Source organism: Petaurus breviceps, unplaced genomic scaffold (assembly GCF_028583685.1).
Source record: "Petaurus breviceps papuanus isolate PSGF00001 unplaced genomic scaffold, PetGlider_PUasm1.0 90895, whole genome shotgun sequence".
Lineage (NCBI taxonomy): Eukaryota > Metazoa > Chordata > Mammalia > Diprotodontia > Petauridae > Petaurus > Petaurus breviceps.
This window is the reverse complement of record NW_027187372.1, coordinates 22,746,342-22,765,521: the sequence shown is the minus strand read 5'-3', so window position 1 is coordinate 22,765,521 and position 19,180 is coordinate 22,746,342. Positions and strand designations below refer to the sequence as shown.

General features: G+C 34.8%; 1 protein-coding gene across 4 annotated transcripts in view; it reads right to left on the bottom strand.

Moving 5' to 3' along the window:
* NEK7 (NIMA related kinase 7) overlaps positions 1-19,180 on the bottom strand; it is a 233,458-nt gene that overhangs the window by 18,048 nt on the left and 196,230 nt on the right. The window lies entirely within an intron of this gene.

The window sequence follows — 19,180 nt, the reverse complement described above, 5'->3', positions numbered from 1 at the left end:
AGAGAGAGAGAGAGAGAGAGAGAGAGACAGAGAGAGAGAGAGAGAGAGAGACAGAGAGAGAGAGAGAGAGAATAAGCAGATCTAGATAACTGAAGTCGTTTATCATTATAATATCTCTGTGTCATACTTGCTATCTATTTCCCAAACTTATTACCTATTTCTAGGTAGTCTATTGTAAACTTTGATGACAAAATTGCTTCTTTTTATCCCTCAACTGATATTCACCTGATGATCTCCATCATGCTTTTTTTCCTTCTAGTTCTTGAATTTCTCCATTAGTATAGCTTCTTAATATGCTCCCAACACCCCACACCTTACTGCTATTTCTTTTGAATAAAGTGTATCAATCCAAAGCCATATTTCATTCAAAGATTTCATCCACCAAGTCTCATTGATAGCTATAAACAAATTTTCTCCTTGCATTACAGCCTCTGCACACACTCTTTTCTTCATCAATCTTTTTCTTCAATATCACAGTTGCATTTTCTTTTCAAAAATGCTTTTTGGTTATGGGAGTTGAGTTTTTTTGTTGTTTTTTTTATTCTGACTAAAAAAATCTGCCAAACAAAACCAATTAAATGTTTGTATATTTGTGAACCTATCTCATATGCATTACATTGACTAGAAAATGTCTAAGGTCAACTTTGAATCTGCATATAATTATCTAATCTAATCCCCCTCATTTTATGAGAACTAAGCCCAGAGATGATAAATACTTTGCCCAAAGTCACATAGATAGTAAGTAGCAGAACCAGAACTCAAAACTAGGTCCTAAAGCTTCAAATGCAACATTTCCTTCACCAGACCATTGGATCTTAATTCATTCTCTACACAGAAATGGTAAATTTCTTACCATCCATTACATCTGGAAAATAATACACACCTCCCCATTGAAATCCCTCCTTCAACTCAATCTTTAATAAGGGATTAACAAGAAACACATATAATAGACATTCAGATAAAATAAAAGACAAAAAGAGAAATTTAAACGCTGAAGACATCATAATTATGTCCTTAGGCTCTTCCCATTATGAGATCATTTTAAGGAAGAACTGCATTATAAATTAATGGTTTTTGGTATTTCATTAACTACATTCTATATCTGGGGTCAAGACTGACCTATTTTATATTTAGTTCTTCTCTAAAGTAACCATAGTGAATCCCTAATTTATAAACATGCTGTTTTCCAAAAGGTTGAATATAAGTCAGTTACTTGAAACCTGAAGAATAAATTCACATAAAAACAAAGTTACATTTGGTGGCTAGGTTCTCTGGATAGGGCACAAAAGGCCTCATTTAACTACCATCTAGAACAAAGATGAGGTGAATCTGACACTTATTCATATATACTGAGTCAGAATCAGGTGCTCAAAGTAACTACTTATTGCAGAGCTCAGTCAAGGATGGCTTTAAGTCAAAGACAGTTAAGAGGGAGTCTGAACAGGAAGGGCAAAGGCCAGGAAGGACATTGAAATAGAAGACATGAGGGAGTAAATAAATAACAGAGAGGGCTACTCAATAGCCGAGTAGGGGCAATAAGACAGGTACAAGTTCAGATACAATAATTATGAGTTCTTTGAACAGTTTTCTTGTGAATTAGTGGCTTTTCATGGGTAGCTGAGGGCCTTCCAGGCAGCCCCACACCATGCTAAGGCAGAATGCTTCAACCTTCAAAGGGCCCAGCTTCCTAAGGGGTCTCAGGTTCTGTGAATGTTATTTTTTCTCTTTCACAAGAAGAATTAAATTCAATAACCATCTCTGAAATGCCTCTTACATATCCATGGCCGTATGGGGCTATAAAGACGAGAACAAAGGAGTCCCTTCCTTCAAGGAGCCTACATTCTATCAGGGGAAACACGTACACAAATAAGTTGATTAAAAGCATATACAAAATAAATAGAAAGATATTTCAAATATTTGAATGGTCTTTTTTTTGGAAAGAAGAATTAGTCCTTATCTCCTTGGTCCCAGGATGCAGAACCCGGAGCAACATGTAAAGGCTGAAGGTTTAGGATTGCTATAAAATTATGACATTATTCCAAATAACCATTACTCACTTTAAGGTTTACAAAGCATCTTCCTCATTTAAACCTTGTGTAGGGGGAAAACATCAAAAAATCAGAATTATAAATGAGTGGCTGGGATGAGATCCCTGAGAAGGATGGGAAACATCAAGTAACACTGAATATACTAGGAAGTATTGAAATCATTCCTGCCTAGGTCTGCAGCGGACTAGATGGCTTCTGAGAACACTTCTAGCTTTAATATTCTGTAAACAGCAATATAGTTCAATCCTCTTTTTCATGAGAAAACTGAAGCTCAGAAATTAGAGATTAAGTGACTCATTTAAGAAAACAGAGGAGCAAAAAAAAAAAAAGAGAGAGAGAGAGCACCTCCTTTGAGGTGGGAGAAAGGAGGAACTGGGGGAGATATTTTAGCACAGACTCTCTGTTTATCTCTATACAGTGGAAGCCATTTGGGATAACCTGAATAGCTCACAGGTGGGTGAAAGAAGAGGGACAAGGAAGGCCTCAGAGGTTGCCTGGATGGGAAGAGGAATTTGGGACATTTTGAACCTGGATATTTATAACTGAGTTCAAATCTGGGCTCAGACCCTTATTAGCTGTGGGATCCTGAGCAAGTCACTTAACCTCTGTTTGCCTTAATCCACTGGAGGATAAAAAGGAAAAACCACTTTAGTAACTTTGCCAAGAAAACCCCATATGGGGGTCACAAAGAGTCAGATACTTCTGAATGACTGAACAACAAATTTATAACTTGGAAAATGTTCTTTTTGTTTGTGTGGTTTTTTTTGGAGGGGGAAGGCAAGGCAATTGTGGTCACCTGACTTGCCCAAGGTCACACAGCTACTAAGTGTCAAGTATCTGAAGCCAGATTTGAACTTAAAGGTCCTCCTGACCCCTGGTGCTCTATTCACTGACCCACCTAGCTGCCCCATTGGATAACGTTCTAAGGAAAAAAAATATGAAATCTTCAAGGTTGCCTTTAAAATTTTATCAACTACAAGATCTGGTCAGTTATATCTACAAATTTCCTAAACTACTATAGGTGTTATGTGAATATTTCTCTCTTAGAGATAAGCAGGATATGATAAGTAGAGCAGTTTCTCTGGCTGTCCCCCACGTCTGGAACTCTCTCCTCCTGCTCCCACTGCTGATTTCCCTGACTTCCTTAAAGTCCCAACTAAAATTCCACCTTCTACAAAAAACTTCCTCCAACATCTCTTCAGTCTAGTGCTTTCCCTCATTTAATGATCTCTTATTACAATATACTTGCTTTGTATATATTTGTTTGCATGTTGTCTCCATTAGATTGTAAGCTCCCTAAAGGCAAAGACTGTCTTTGTGTATTATCAGAGCTTAACACAGTGCTTGGTATATAGTAGGTATTTAATAAATGTTTATTCATTGATTGGCATCTGTTGGTTATGTTGAAGAAATAAACAGAAATTATTTAAAAATACTCCAGTGCCAATTTTAAAATTTCTATTTGCTTCATTGTATCCACATAAAGCAAGTATTTTCTTTCCAAAAATCTAATTTAAAATAATATAAATAAGTGCCTCACAGAGTACAAGAAACACAAATCTGTGTGCAAATTGAGTTTTGTAAATGGACTCATATTTTAGTGTACCAAAGGAGTTTTATGTTCAAAGGAATACTACAAGTTCTTTGCAATAAAATTACTTTTAATTAAATTCTATTTAGCAAACATTAATGTACATGGTGAGAAAAGAGAGATATTTATTATTTCCCCAAGCCCAGGATATAATCACAGAAACTAAGGGGAAGATAATAAAACATTACTTTTTTATAAACTAAGTGCAAAGTGTCTATGTTTTGTATTCCTTAAGAAGTATGAAAGAAGTCTCCTTGATTGCAAAGTAAGGGGGAGCAGCCAATTTGCCAGTTTCATTAAAGACTAGCCTCATCCCTTGTGGCTTTTAAAAAGGTAGCTTGTTAATTTTGCCATGAATTGAGGTGGGAATCAAAAATCCAGGCAGGAAGTAACTTTGTGGAATGTAAATGACCCTTGCACCTCCACCAGAGGGTAGCAGGAAGGGCTAGGGGATTTCCCTCTCTTTCTTCCTTCCCAATGACCATAAGCAATTTTTTTTAAAGCAATTGGGGTTAAGTAACTTGCTCAAGGTTACACGGCCAGTTATTTCTGGGTGTGGTGCTAAGTATCTGAGCCTGGATTCGATCCCAGGTCTCCCGACTCTGGGGCCGGCGCTCTTACTCGCTGCACCACCTGGCCGCCCTGACCATAAGAAATCTTCAGTAAAGCCAGTGGACCACAAAAGGAGACACCCCATCCAGAAGGCAGCAGAGAGAAATTGCTGATGCCATTAGAGCAAAAACAGTTTTGGGGGAGTGGTGTGGAAAATGTAAAAGATACCTAACTACAAATTCAGGAGAGAATTAGCCCTCCTGGTAGTCAAGAAATGAGCTAAGAGGGGAGGCTAGGTGGCACAGTGAATAAAGTACCAGCCCTAGAGTCAGGAGGACCTGAGTTCAAATCTGGCCTCAGGCACTTAACACAAAAGACTAGCCATGTGACCTTGGGCAAGTCACTTAACCCCAACTGCCCTACCTTCCTCCCTCCAAAAAAACAAAAACAAAAAAAAAAAGAAATGAGTTGAGGAAAAGAACAACTCAGGGAGACCAGGCAATATGCCCAGTAGAGATACTATACCTAGAGAAGGTGAAGCACAGAGATCATACATGAAGAGCAAGGCCAAAAATAAAAATGCATTTCAGGTCTAGTTTTCTTAAAACACTGAAATGTTTCTTAAAAAGCATCTGTGGAAACACTCTGGCAAAAATGACTTCATAAAAGAGAATATTTTCTTCTTCAATACCAATTTACTGCTTTTAAGATGTTAATATTCTTCTTCAAAATAAAAGTATGCTATAATACAAATTCTGCCAAAAGCAAGTAGGAAAAAAATTCAGTCTCATAATTTCTATGTCCCCCTCCACCAAATACTGTCATATAATACGTATAACTTGCATATTTTTTAAAAATTCATTTTGTCAAACAGCATAACAATGAACTGCAGAATATCATTGAATAATCAAATAATACACTTAAATAAAGAGCCTGATAAAATATTTTTCAGCATATTAAATCAGAACAAAAGAGACAGTTTACAAATTCAGAAGAAATTTGGAAATCCAGAAACTTTTCTTAAAAAAGTTTCAAAGTTAAGACAAAGTAAAACTTCTAATGCCCAATGAATTGATCTATTTATACTTAAATTATAAAAGCATAAGACAATTTTCTAAGAATTTATCTTTTCTTTTTTTTTCATTTTTCAAATGCTTTATTAATTTCTGATTTACATCATTAATTTCTGCCAGATTTTGAGTTACAAATTTTCTCCCCATTTTTCCCCTACCCACCACCCCAGAATAGCAGTCCCACAGGATATCCCCTCCTCCAATCTGCTCTATCCCATATCTTCTCCCATACCCCCTTAGACTTTTCCAGTAGGGCATGGTGGATCTCTATGCCCCAGTGCCTGTATATCTTCTTTCCCAATTACATGTAAGAGAGTATTAATAATAGTATATATGTATATATAATTTTATACATTTGATTTTAAAACTTTGAATTCCAGATTCATTTCCTTCCTCCCTTGTCACCCACCTTTGCTGGGAAGATAAGCAGTTCCGTATAGGTTGTACATGTGTAGCTAATGCAAAACATTAACATAGTAGATATATTGTAAAAGACTGACTATATTTCCCTCCCTCCTATCCCACCTACCACTTGTTCTATTCTCTACTTTGATCCCATCCCTTTTCAAAAGTGAGTGCTTCCAACTATCCTCCCCCCCAGCCTGCCCCTCCCTTCCATCATCCCCCCTCTCATCCTCTTCCACCCCTACTCTCCTGGAGGGTGAGATACCCTATTTAATATGTATTTCATTCCCTCCCCGAGACAAATTCAGTGAGAATAAGGTTGACCCATTCCCTTTTGCCTTCCTATTCTCCCCCTCCATTGTAACCCTTTTACTTTGCCTCTTCTTTAGGAGATAGTTTACCCCATTCTTTCTCCCTCCATCTCCTCTCATTATATTCCTCTCACCTCTTAACTTCCCCTTTTAAGTATCATCCCTTCCTATTAAATTGGTCCTGTGCCCTCTATTTATGTATACCTGTAAGCATATATACACACATTCATACATGTATTCGTATGCCCATATACCCTCTGTTATAGACATATATATATATATTTATATTCCCTTCAACTGTTTTCACACTGAGCAAAGTTTCATCAATTACAATTATCATTTTTCCATGTAGGAATGTTAATAGTTCAACTTTGATCAATGGCTTATGATTTCTTTTCCCTGTTTACCTTTTCAAGCTTCTCTTGCTTCTTGTATCTGGATGTCAAATTTTCTATTCAACTCTGGTTTTTTCATTAAGAATGTTTGAAAGTCCTCTATTCCACTGAATGACCATATTTTCCCCTGAAAGATAATACTCAGTTTTGCTGGGTAGGTGATTCTTGGTTTTAATCCCAGCTCCTCTGCCCTTTGGAATATCCTATCCCAGGCCCTTCGATCCCTCAGTGTAGAAGCTGCCAGATCCTGGGTTATCCTGAGTGGGTTTCTACAATATTCAAATTGTTTCTTCCTGGCTGCTCATAATATTCTCTCCTTGATCTGGGAATTCCAGAACCTGGCTATAATAATCCTAGGAGTTTTCTTTTTTGGATCTTTTTCAGAAGGTGATCAGTGGATTCCTTCAACCTCTATTCTGCCTTCTGGTTCTAAAACATCAGGGCAATTTTCCTTGAGAATTTCTTGGAGGATAATTTCTAGGTTCTTTCCCTGATCGTGGCTTTCAGGTAGTCCAATAATTTTTAAATTATCTCTCCTGGATCTATTTTCCAGGTCAGTGGTTTTTCCCACGAGATATTTCACATTGCCTTCTATTTTTTCATTTGTTTGGATCTGTTTAACATCATCCTGATTTCTCTCTCTCTCTTTTTTTTTTTTAAGCAATTGGGGTTAAGTAACTTGCTCAAGGTTACACAGACAGGTGTTTCTGGGTGGGTGCTAAGTGTCTGAGCCCAGATTCGATCCCAGGTCATCCCAACTCTGGGGCTAGTCACTAGCTTCCCTTTGCTCCAATCTAAATCTGAGGGAACGATTCTCCTCATGGAGCTTTTGAGATTCTTTTCCATCTGGCAAATTCAGCTTTTCAAGCCATTCCTCTCCTCGTTGCCTTTTTGAGCCTCTTTTGCCAATTGAGTCAGTCTGTTTTTTAAGGTGTTATTTTCCTCAGTCAGGATGTTGACTCTCAGTTCATAATTTTCTTGAATCGTTTTCATTTCTCGTCCTAATTTTTCCTCCACTTTTCTTATCTGCTTCTTAAGGTTCTCTATGGCCTGTAACCAGCTCGTATTTTCCTTTGAAGCTTTTGGTGCAGGAGTTCTGACTTCACTGTCTCCTCCTGTTCCATGCTTTACTCCTTTTTGTCCCCAAAATAGGAATCTAATGTTGGAATCTTCTGTTTGTTTTGTTTCCTTTGCCTGGTCATATCGCCCCTCAGTCACTTGACCCCTGGGCTTTTTGCCACAGTAGGACTCTGCCACCAGACAGGGGAGCTTTTGTCCCAAACGATGGGGTTTTCTCAGCTGCCAGAGGTATTAGTTGGGTGCCCTCTCTGAGGTCTCCACATGCTCTGGCAAGCTGGTCATACACCCCAGGACCTCCAACCTAGACTGCAATCCAGATCCAAGCAGGTTAAAGAAAGAGCGATTACCCTTCAGACTGGTTTCTTGGTCCCCCTACACTCTGCAGGCCAGGAGTTGAAGTTGCCACGTGGCGCTGGCTGTGCCTGGCATCTCAGCGGTTTCTCGCCCTAGGGGCAAAAGCCATGCACTCCCACCTACTGGGTCCCAAAGTCCAGACTGCACTGACCTCTCACTTTGGCCTTTGCATTTACGTGTTGATAATTATGGAAACGGCCACAGCTGCTGCTGATCTGGAGTCCCTCCGGCTGGTGGCTGGTCAGGCCCGCCCTGGTGCTAAAATCTCCAGCTCATGTGGGCCTGGGCTCAGCTCCCAGAGTGCTGCGCTGGCCGATTCCTGCCAGCCTGCCGGGCTGTCCTCAGCAGAAGGTTAGCTTCTTTGTGTCATTTTGTAGGTTCTGCAGCGCCAAAGTTTGTTTAGAGTTCCCTTTTACATGAACTGAGGAAGGTAGAAGCTGGAGCCGTGGGGAGGACCTGCTTCTACTCTGCCATCTTCAGAATTTATCTTTTCAAAGTAGAGGGAAATGTGCATGTATTTTTTTCAAGGGGCATCAGTTCAAATATTAATATAACAACAAATGGGACTGTATTAAATACACTAAAAGAAAGAGAATTCCAATAAATCTTTGCCAAGGTAACAGATCATTATCTATCAATTTCAGTCTTGTCCAGATAATAACAATAAAGATTTTTGTGTAATATGACTTCGGGTCACTATATATTTCTCAACAGAATACTAAAAAGTAGTGTTATTGGTACTGTTCCCTTTCCCACTCCCACCTAATCCCTCTGAGACCAATTATGTTATGTCAGCCTCTCAGATATTCCCAATTTCCATCTACCCAAGGACAAATATTTTAGTGCTCCAAAGTGGGTGTTAACACCTCTTTTGCTTTAAATATATACACAAAATCATTAGGTACTGCCGACTTGTATTGGCAATACATTACTGACTGACCAACAGGAAAACAACTAATATTACAAAGACATATAATATTTATATTTCATAAGAATTAGATAATTCTATGCCATTTGAAAACTCTGGAAGACCTGCAGGACAAGTTAGAAGGTTTTGCATGATCCCATATGATATCTAAAACAGGGCACCAATTTGGATTCATTTCTTCAAGAAGAAAGTCTCCAGGGCCACTTCAGAAGGATGTGTGAACAGAGACCCTACTTAACTATGCTTTTTAAAGCAAAAATAGGCCTTTCAGAGATCTTTAGAGATTTAATTCAACATGGCAGATTTCAATAATGTGGTCAATCTATGCTACAAAGGATAAGAGTTCATACACATATAAAACATCTTTTAGGGAAAATTTCTGAAAATTTTAAATTTATTAAAAAACATCAAATGTTAAAAGTAATAGTAACATGTAAATAAGGGCTCAGCTACATAGCGGCGACAACACTATTGTATATTTTTACTTTTCCAGCATTCAAAAAATTCTCATTTTCAGTTAATATTTCCATGTCTAAGCTCAATTATGATAAAAACTATAGATATATAGATCTAAAAGATGTGTATGCCACAGAATATGATTAACATACATATTTAAACATTCTACAGAGAATCTCTTGGGAAGAATTCATAAATGGCAATTAACATGATGGGGTTTAATTTCATCACTCCTATGAATACATGTACACACATGTTGGTAAACTGTTATTCAGAGAAGTGTAAAAAAAGATAAACGAAGAGTCTCCAGATAAAAAAAAAATTTATAAATTTAGTTTAACTTCATTAAAAATATACAAAACAATATATATGACTTTTTTCTTTTCTTTTTTTCTCTCCTTTCCATAACAGTTCTTTGATATGACATAAAACAAAGGTCAGGTGCCTTTTCAATTCCTCAGTCTTTCTTTAAAAAACTCTGTTCATGCCTTGGGAACAGGGGACATACATACACATCTATATCTATATATTCACATATTTACACAGAGATACATACACACATAAATGTATGTTATGTATGTAGTCTTATTCATGGAAACTGGGTTGATAAGCTACATTTTTTTTAAATGAACCTCAAGTATTCCATACTTTAAAACTTAGATTTTCCAACTTAACTGTAGTCATTTGGACATGAGGGTATTTAAAAAATAAAACTTTAAAAACCGTTATATGATTGGTCTACATGGAGAAGGAATTTTAGAGATGTTAGTCCAAATAACTCATTTTACAGATGAGGAAACTGAAGCCTAGAGAGGTTTAATGAGTTATCCAGTTTCACTCAGCTAATTAATGGGATAGAAACAGCATGATGTAGCAGACAGAACTGGTCTCAGAATAAGACACTTGGACATTTATTCAGTGTGTGACCTTGGGCAAGTCATCAACTCTTTGTGCTCTAGGAAACTTTCTAAGGCACTGAGTTACACAGCAGGTACTGATTTACATTGGTAAAGGGGGTTTCTTTACCTAGAAACTCTCCAGATGGAAGAAATCACAGATTGGGGCCAAAAAGAAATGATTAATAGGCAAGAAATCAAGTCCTCTAATGTTTTTTTTAAAAATCTGAAAGGAGGTTCTTAATATGTTACCACAGGAGGGGGACAGCCAGAAGTTTTTTTGTTGTTCAATCATGTCTCAATCTTTGTGACCCCATGTGAGGTTTCCTTGGCAGATACCAGAGTAGTTTGCCATTTCCTTCTCCAGCTTATTTTATAGATGAGGAAACTGAGGCAAACAGGGTTAAGTGACTTGCCCAGGATCGCACAGTTAGTGTCTGATGCCAGATTTGAATTCAGGAAGAGGAGTCTTTATGACTCCAAGCCGAGAACTCAAGCAACTGAGTTCAACAAACTTACTACTTGCAAGGCATTTGCCCTCACTGTTATGGATACAAAATCAAAACCATAAAACACTCCCTGATTCCAAGTAGCTTACATTCTATTTCCCATCCTCCATAGTGCCTATTACAATGAAGAAATTTCTTCTACTATGGAAAACAGCATATTTTGTGTATGTGTAGTCATTTGCAAATACTTTGAATATACTTTTCAATTCTCTTATTCTTTTATTTACTGAAATTACTGAAAAATATTAGTAACTAAAAATTTGGAGTAGTAAATTATTCTTCCTCACTCTATGACTATGAATATTTTTTGCCTGTATGATATACTTCTGGTGAAATGATCATATTATCATAGATTTCAGCTTTGAAAGATATCTTAGGGATTATCTAGTCCAATGTCTAAATTTTGTAGTTAAGAGAATTGAGGACCAAGAAGGTAAGTGATTTCCCCAAGTTCACACAGTGACCAAGGTAGAATCTGAAACCAGGTCTGACTTTATAGCCAGTAGCTAACTCCTTCTTCTATGCCACAAAGGTCTCCCAAATGCAGCTTCTACTAAAGTATCTATTAACTTCTATTTATGGTCCACACCAAACAAACTACAAAGGAGTTACTTTACAGAATTGGATAAAATCATTACAAAATTCAAAATAAAATCACTAGAATCTTAAGGGAAATAATATAGGAAAAAAAAAGTGGCAATGAAGAGGACCTATCACTATCAGATCTTAAATGAGATTACAAAGTAGAACTCATAAAAACTGCTGGATATTATTTTTTAAAGAATATTTCAGGGGCATCTAGATGGTGCAGTGAATAGAGCACTGGCCCTGGAGTCAGGAGGACCTGGCTTCAAATCTGGCCTCTGACACTTAACACTTAACTAGCTGTGTGACCTTGGGCAAGTTGCTTAAGCCCAACTGCCCCCCCCCCCCAAAAAAAGGCCAAAAAAAAGAGTATTTCAATGGAACAATTAGATAAATAAGACCCAGAAGCAATCACACATGGCTACCCAATGTTTTATAAACCCCAAAATACAAGTTACAAGGGAAGGACCTGTTATTTGACAACAATTTCTAAAAGTGATTTGGCAAAAAAAAAATTAGATCATTATCTGATACATACCACAGAAAGCTCCAAATGAATATGTAAGTTAAGTATACAGAAAATTTTTAAAAAAGAAAAAAAAGAAATTGAGAATGGACAATTTATGGAGAACTATTAAACAAGGGACAAAAAATATCATAAAATGGTGAACTATAGAACTTTGAGAAAGACAGAACAGTGGACACACTTGGCCTTGAACCCAGGAAAATCTGGGGACACATTGTGACCCTGACATATACTGATTGAGTGATCTTAAATAAGTCATGTAAGCTCTCAGTGCTTCAGGAAATTTTCTAGACCTATAAGTTGCAGAGAAGTTAACAAACTGTATTGGGAAAAGGAGTTCTCTTACCATTGAAATCATAAACTCAGTCTCTATTGCTATTCTATACAATTTTAGTCATATAAAAGTAATTGCATGAACAAACTGATGAAGACAGAGTAAGAGAAGCTGTTGAATGGGGAAAAAAATCTTTGCACCATCCATCTTTGATAAAATGTTGATAAACAAAATATATGGAAAGTCAAAAGAAACATATAAGACCATAAATAACAGGTCAAAGAATAGAAACATTTCAAAAGAAAAAATGCAAACTAGCAGCAACCATATGAGAAAAAAACCTCCAATTACTCATAAGAAGAGAAATAAAACTTCAAGCTCTTTTCAACTCACATAATTTAAGCTGGCAAAAACGATAAAATAGTTGATTTTGCATTGGCTGTGGAAAGATAGAGGCATGTTCTTGGCAGAAGTATGAAACAAATCCTAGAAAACTATTTCAAGTGAGAAAAATTACTAATCTGCTCATATCTTTTGTTCCACATTACACTTAATAAGTATATACCCCAAAGAAGACAAAGACAAAAGGAAAAAGTACCACAAATACCAAAACACTCAGAGTGACACTTTTTTATTGGCAGTAAAAGTCTGGAAATGAAGTGAATGCCCATTGAGGAATGGCTAAAAAAAACTGTGGTATAGGAACACAGTAGATTTTATTATGCTATAAAAATGATGAATGAGAGATTCAGAGATACATAATAAAAGACTTGTATGAACTGATGCAGAGCAAAGAAAGCAAAACTAATTATGTATATGTATATACACACACATATATGAACACATACAGACAGAGAGTAAGAGAGAACATACATATATAAAAAAAGAGAAATTCTTTCATATTCGTGTAATGGACAATTGTGATAACAGATATGATAATAAATCATATTTCTTTGTTCTTGATAAAAGTAGCGGCCTGTTCTGTCGGACACTAGGAAGGGAGGAGGGAAGTGGATAAGCATTTATAAAGTGCCTACTATGTGCCGAGCATGGTAGTAAGCTCTTTACAGTACTATCTTATTTGATCCTCACCACAATCACCTGAGGCAGATGGTGGCATTATCCTTATGTTATGGTAAAGAAAACAGGCAAACAAGGTCCAGAGTCCCTCAGCTCACAAGTGCCCCAGGTTACACTTGAATTTAGGTCTTCCTGACTTCAGGACTAGTACGAGATCCATTGCACCACTAGCCACCTCTGCTGACGTGTCATCTTTTTTTGCTTAACTGTTTTTCTTTGTTAAAGAGATAGTTCAATAGGAGTCATTATTGAGAAGTGATAGTGACACATACACACATACATACTGAATATATATACGTACATTAATAAAACAATTTTTGAAGTTATTAGCAGCTATATCATATTGTCACCTCCTAACTGAGGTGATCTTTGCTAATATACCAAGTGGGCAGGAACAAACTAATAAGAGAAAAATTGAAAAATGACAATCCTAAGGGTAGTATATCAGTTTTAATAATCTTAATGCACTCTATAAAAATCGGCTATTATGACAATGATGTTACAGTGGAATACTGGTGCTATTACTTGTCTGAAATATAGAGGGACATGGTTAAAATGTAGTAAATAAAAAAAGTTTATTTGAAAATCAGTCTGAGAAATAACCGTAACATGTTTGCACTGGTAAAAAGATCACTTGACAAGGACCTCAGCAGTAATCTCTACAATGAGAAACTTGTCAATATAGGCAATTTGTTAATATATACTTCCTGTGATCTGATTCTTCATTTGCAAAAGGAGGCTAATACTACCCTGTATTTTCCTTAAAGTACTTAAAATAGCATGAGATAAGATAATTGCTATATAAATAGTTTGAAAAATAAAACTTTCAGTAAATACAAGGTTTGATCATAAGCAAATCATGAAAAAATATATTTGTTACCCATGAGAAATTCTATATAGCTGTTTCATCAACTTAATTCAGTAAAAAGTTGGGCCCAAATCGGCAAAGTTTACTTGTTTTTCAATTACTATTGCATTCTGAAAAATTGCTGACAAGATTTTTTAAAAAAACATTGCTTTTGGATGAAAATTAAGTTGTTTTATTTATATTATAATTACTGATCCTTTATTTTCATTGTCTTTATCTCAAGAGCGTGATTCTTCTAGGCCACACACTCAGGGTCTATACGAGCCAATATTTTGTATAAAATTTAAGAAAAATTATGGTATGCATATATGGATTGGTTTACTCTCCACAGCAGAGCCACAGAACATGCCAGTCTTTTGCATAATTTGCATTAGATTTTATTTTAAACTTGGGGAATTACTTTCACTACATAGTATTAAACTTCAGAGGTTGCTGACTTTTCCTACTTGAATGAAACTGAAGAACCAAGAAAGGTACTACACGAACAAGTCATTTCAACAAAAACACAAACTTTCTCTCTCCTAATTCAATTCAAGAAAGCACTTACTTTTGAAGTACTCACTATTTGCAAGGCTTTTGTTAGGACTTCAGGACATAAAGATGACAAATTATAAATAGTTCTTGACCCTTAAAAAGCATTTACAATATGATATGCATAACTTTTAGTTTAGTTTCTCATCTCCCCAAAGGTAACAGAAAAGTAAATAATTACTAGAAGGCAGAATTACATGAAGGCATATTCTTACTAAAAGCAATCTACTGTGTTCACAAAAATGTTTTAGGCGAAATATTATGATTGAAAATCCCAATATAAACAATAATATAAATAGCATAAGTGTAATAGGGAGGCAGTATGAATGTGGTGAGTCAGGTGCTGGATTTGAAGGTAGGAGGGGCCAGGTTTGTAAGATGGTAATTATTAGTGATATGATCATGGGTAAGTCAATTAATCTCTCAGTTTCAATTTCCTCATTTACAAAATGGGTTTAACAATAACCACAGTATTTAATTTAGAGAATTTTTGTGTGGTTTAAACAACTTAAATAATAAATCAACTTTAATCATGTTAAAGCATTCTATAAAAATCAGCTATTATGATGACAATGATGTTACAGTGGAATACTGACAATATTACCTATCCAAAATATAGGGTCATGTTTAAAATGTAATAATAATGGCATTGCAAAACAATGTTTTTATAAGTTTTTTAATATTTATTTTAAGATTAAACTTTTTGAGGCCTTAGACATTAGCTATTTGAAAGAAAGTAACCTTTTGAAAAGTCAATGTCATAAAAGTTAATTTGCTTTTGGGAAATGAGTCTAACTAAATCATTTTAAAATTAATACTACTTTCTTTGTGATTATGGTACAATTTGCAGTTATTAAGCCCAAATAAAGTTTAAATTTCTGTAAACAATGACATATTGTGACTGAGCAACAAATCCTCAAAGACTAATCAAAGCAATAATACTTTGAGTTTTTAAATTAAATCACTAAGGTTAGCTATTTTCTTTAAAAACAAAATAGGGCTTAATAATTCTGAGCAAATTAATAATAATTTTGTGAAGATAAATAATTATAGGCAAGATATACTAGAAATATATAGCTTTCCATGAAATATTTATGTTTTAATAAATTTAAAGCTACTACAAAAATATAAAACTTCCTCTCAATTCATTTGAATTGTTGAATAATTAATCAAATATTATTAAGCATATATTATGTACAAGGCACTGAGCTTGGTGTTAGGATGCAAAGATGAAAAATACTGTTCCTGACATCTTTGGGAACTTACAATTCAGTGAGTAGAGAAGGAAAATGGATATATTTATGCAAATAAGTGTAATACAGAGTGTAGAGAGAAAGCCAAACAAAGTGCACTAAGAAAATTTGCAGAAGGTAAAAATGCTTTTGACTAGAGGAAGGAAGGAAGGATTCATGGAGATGATATCTGACTGGAGATGTACAACACATTTCACAACAGACAAAAATAAAGAAAGAATAAATTCCTCTCATATTACAACAATATAGTCTATTTCTCCAAAAGGGGAATACACTGAAAAATGGATAGCCAATACTTTCTGAAGCAAATTTCAGCCTCTTGTTGCGAAGTTTTATGGTTTATCATCACTCTCTCCATTTAATTTCTTTCAGACCTCAAACTTTAACCATTCTATTTATTAATCACTGGCAACCTCTATACTCTTAAACATACTTCTTCAAGCCCCAAGGCTGACACAGAATTATTAAATGAAACTAAAGAAAGAAATATATTTGCTTAACCTTTCTTGTATCTTCTCAACAAACCTGGTATTAATGAATGTTGAAAAATCAATTTACAAGTATTTCTTGAAGCCATGAATTGTATGGTCTGAATAATGCTTAGTATTAAAATGTTAAGATATTAAATTATGTATTTTATATTTGTGAAGTAATACATTAGAAGGCCACACTTTGTTTTTAAATTTGTTGTCAATCTAATTACTCATATTTTTTAAAATGCTATGTAATTTAATTAGCCTATTTCTTTTTTGTTTTAGGGGGGGAGAGTGGTTTGCATCATTTTAGTCTTCAAAACAGCTTTTAAAAGAAACTTAAAATGTTACAGAGAAAAGTCGATTTTTTTGTTTTTTCAGTACATGGACACCAGATGTTTCATGCAGGAAGATGCTTCCTTTTGGAGGATTTAAGAAAATAATTTTAATACTGTTACTTCCTTTACTTTTACCTTCTGCTCTTCACTAGCCAGTTTCTAGGAATGTTGATTTCAAGATCTCTTGCATGACCAAATTTAAATTTAACTAGGAGCTGAGGTAAAAAACATTCTCTCTGACCTATCAATAGGAGATTTTTTTTTTAATAGAGCAGTTCTAAATTTCACAGATTAGTCCACCATTCTTGTGGAAAGAAAGAATTGTATTCTCTAAGAATGCTTTAAAGGCATCTTTAAAAAACTATAAAGTGTGATTTTTTTAACATTTAAAAAAGGAGGTTTAATTTACAATAAGTATATAAGAGACTTGTCATCTGCCTACATTATGAAAAATGGCAGTATTTTTAAAACTAAAGATCAGACATGTCAGTTAATTATCTATAAAATTTTACTCATTTTCATTTGTACAACTATATATTTTAATATACAATAGTGCTAAAAAAAAGAAACAACCAAGAATTTTATACCTGAGAGTCTTCAAAACAGTGACAACTATGTAAAATTATTTGAGGGCCTCTAACTTTTAAAGCTGTCTGTCATTAGGCTATTAATAATTTAGAATATCCACATTAAATTATTTCCAATTCAAGTGGTCTCTATACTTTGATATTTGTTGCTATTCTCTGCTATACTTCAAATGTAGATGGACAACTTCAAATCCAATTTGGGTGGCAGATCTATATTAAAGTCAATTTTATAAGCACATGTTATGCTACATCTATATTAACTGGTAAATATAGTGATTTAACAACACTATACAACATTTGCAGAAAATTACTTTGCTTATAAACTATAATTTTCAAATACTACATAGCTTTGTTGAGCTCTGGGACTACTCATTTATATAGACTGATGGTACACAGTGAATTTATTCTTTAAATTCATTCTTAAAGATCATTATTTGGGCTCACTGTTGAACAATGACTAATTTTACCATTTACCAACTTAACAGTGCGAAACTAAGGGCAGTTTTAAACTGAGTACTGCAAACAAAATGATTACGACACTACTCTAATAACTCAGCACTAGTTCTATCCAGTTCTTTGCTAATTGTAATCCTGAATAATTTTTTTTTTAATTTTAAAGATGAAAAACAACTGTTCATATTTAAAGAAAAAGGTATATTTTTATATGAAAAACACACACACATTTCAAAATACTTCTTCATCCTGGAAACTGTTTTACAAATCTAAATGAATGAAAAGAACATTATTACAGACTGCTATATTTATATATGTCATTTCTTATATATACAATATTTTATATATATGTATGTATATATCTAGAAATATGATAAGTTTTCTTTTAACTAGGTATAAAAACTGATCTATCCAATATGGGTGATCACACTGTCATTCTGGAAGAACAAAATATAACATGTTTTGCTTTGTATCTTTTTTCCCCCAAACTGGAAACTATATAGAGTGAAGTAAAAAGTGGAATCTATTTCCCTTTCCTAACTCTAAGACCTTCTATCTGGGCCAGACTTTGATATTTGCCCCTTGGCTGAGAATCCGTATATCCAACTTCACACTTAGCTCCAGTGAAGTAGCCCTGCAGGCAGGCCGACTTCAACGAACCACTAGTGGTATCATCATTAAAATCCTGCTGAAGGTCACCATGGTAACCGCCTGCTGAGGCTTCACTGCTGCACTCGGCATCTCCTAATCAGCTACCATGTGAAATGCAAATTCAGACAGTCTGAAAATTAGTCAAGAAGAATAGGGGATGAGGATGCAGATATGTGAAATATTCATGGGCTTCATGGAAAAAAGAAGACAGCATGAATGACACAACAAAGAACGGCCCCTGACATTCTCGCTATCATTCTGCATTATTGTTCACACTCTACTGTATTTCTAGGCCTACAGTTCTGAAGTTGGTTATGTGAAATGCCATATTTGTATTCTATCCCCAAAATAATAATTAAAAGTGGCTAATATAACATTAACTGGAAAAAAATCATATAAAGACATGCTACTTCTAAATTATTTTTAGATTCACAGTAAAAATCATTAAAACAAACCCTTATTAATTTTTTAAATATAGGGGAAATTATCACTAAGAATGGTATAAAAACTGAACAGAAATATATATAATATAATATAAATTGAATGGGAGTGTGTGTGAAATGGATTTACTGCATAGAAGTACAAGTTATATTTTAAGAGCACAAAGTTTCAATGATGGTAAAGATATTTTAGAGTTTCTGATTTCTGAGTATACACATACAGTTTTGATTTTCTGCACTGTACAAAAAAGTACAATAGGCAGCTATTTATTTCTTAATGGAAAAAATGACAAGATCATATCATAAGTGAACATTATCATAACTTCAAGTTTAAATTTTATTTTCTTCCTTTAATCAAAGATCTATATTGCTAATGAGAACATGCAATAAGTCTATCCTGAGTTTTCAAAATACAACTCATATACCTATTACTTTGAAGTGCTCCCTCAAAGACCTAGCCAACTATACTTTAGTCTTGACTCAGAATAATGTTATTTTTTTGAACAGTGGTAAAATCATGCTT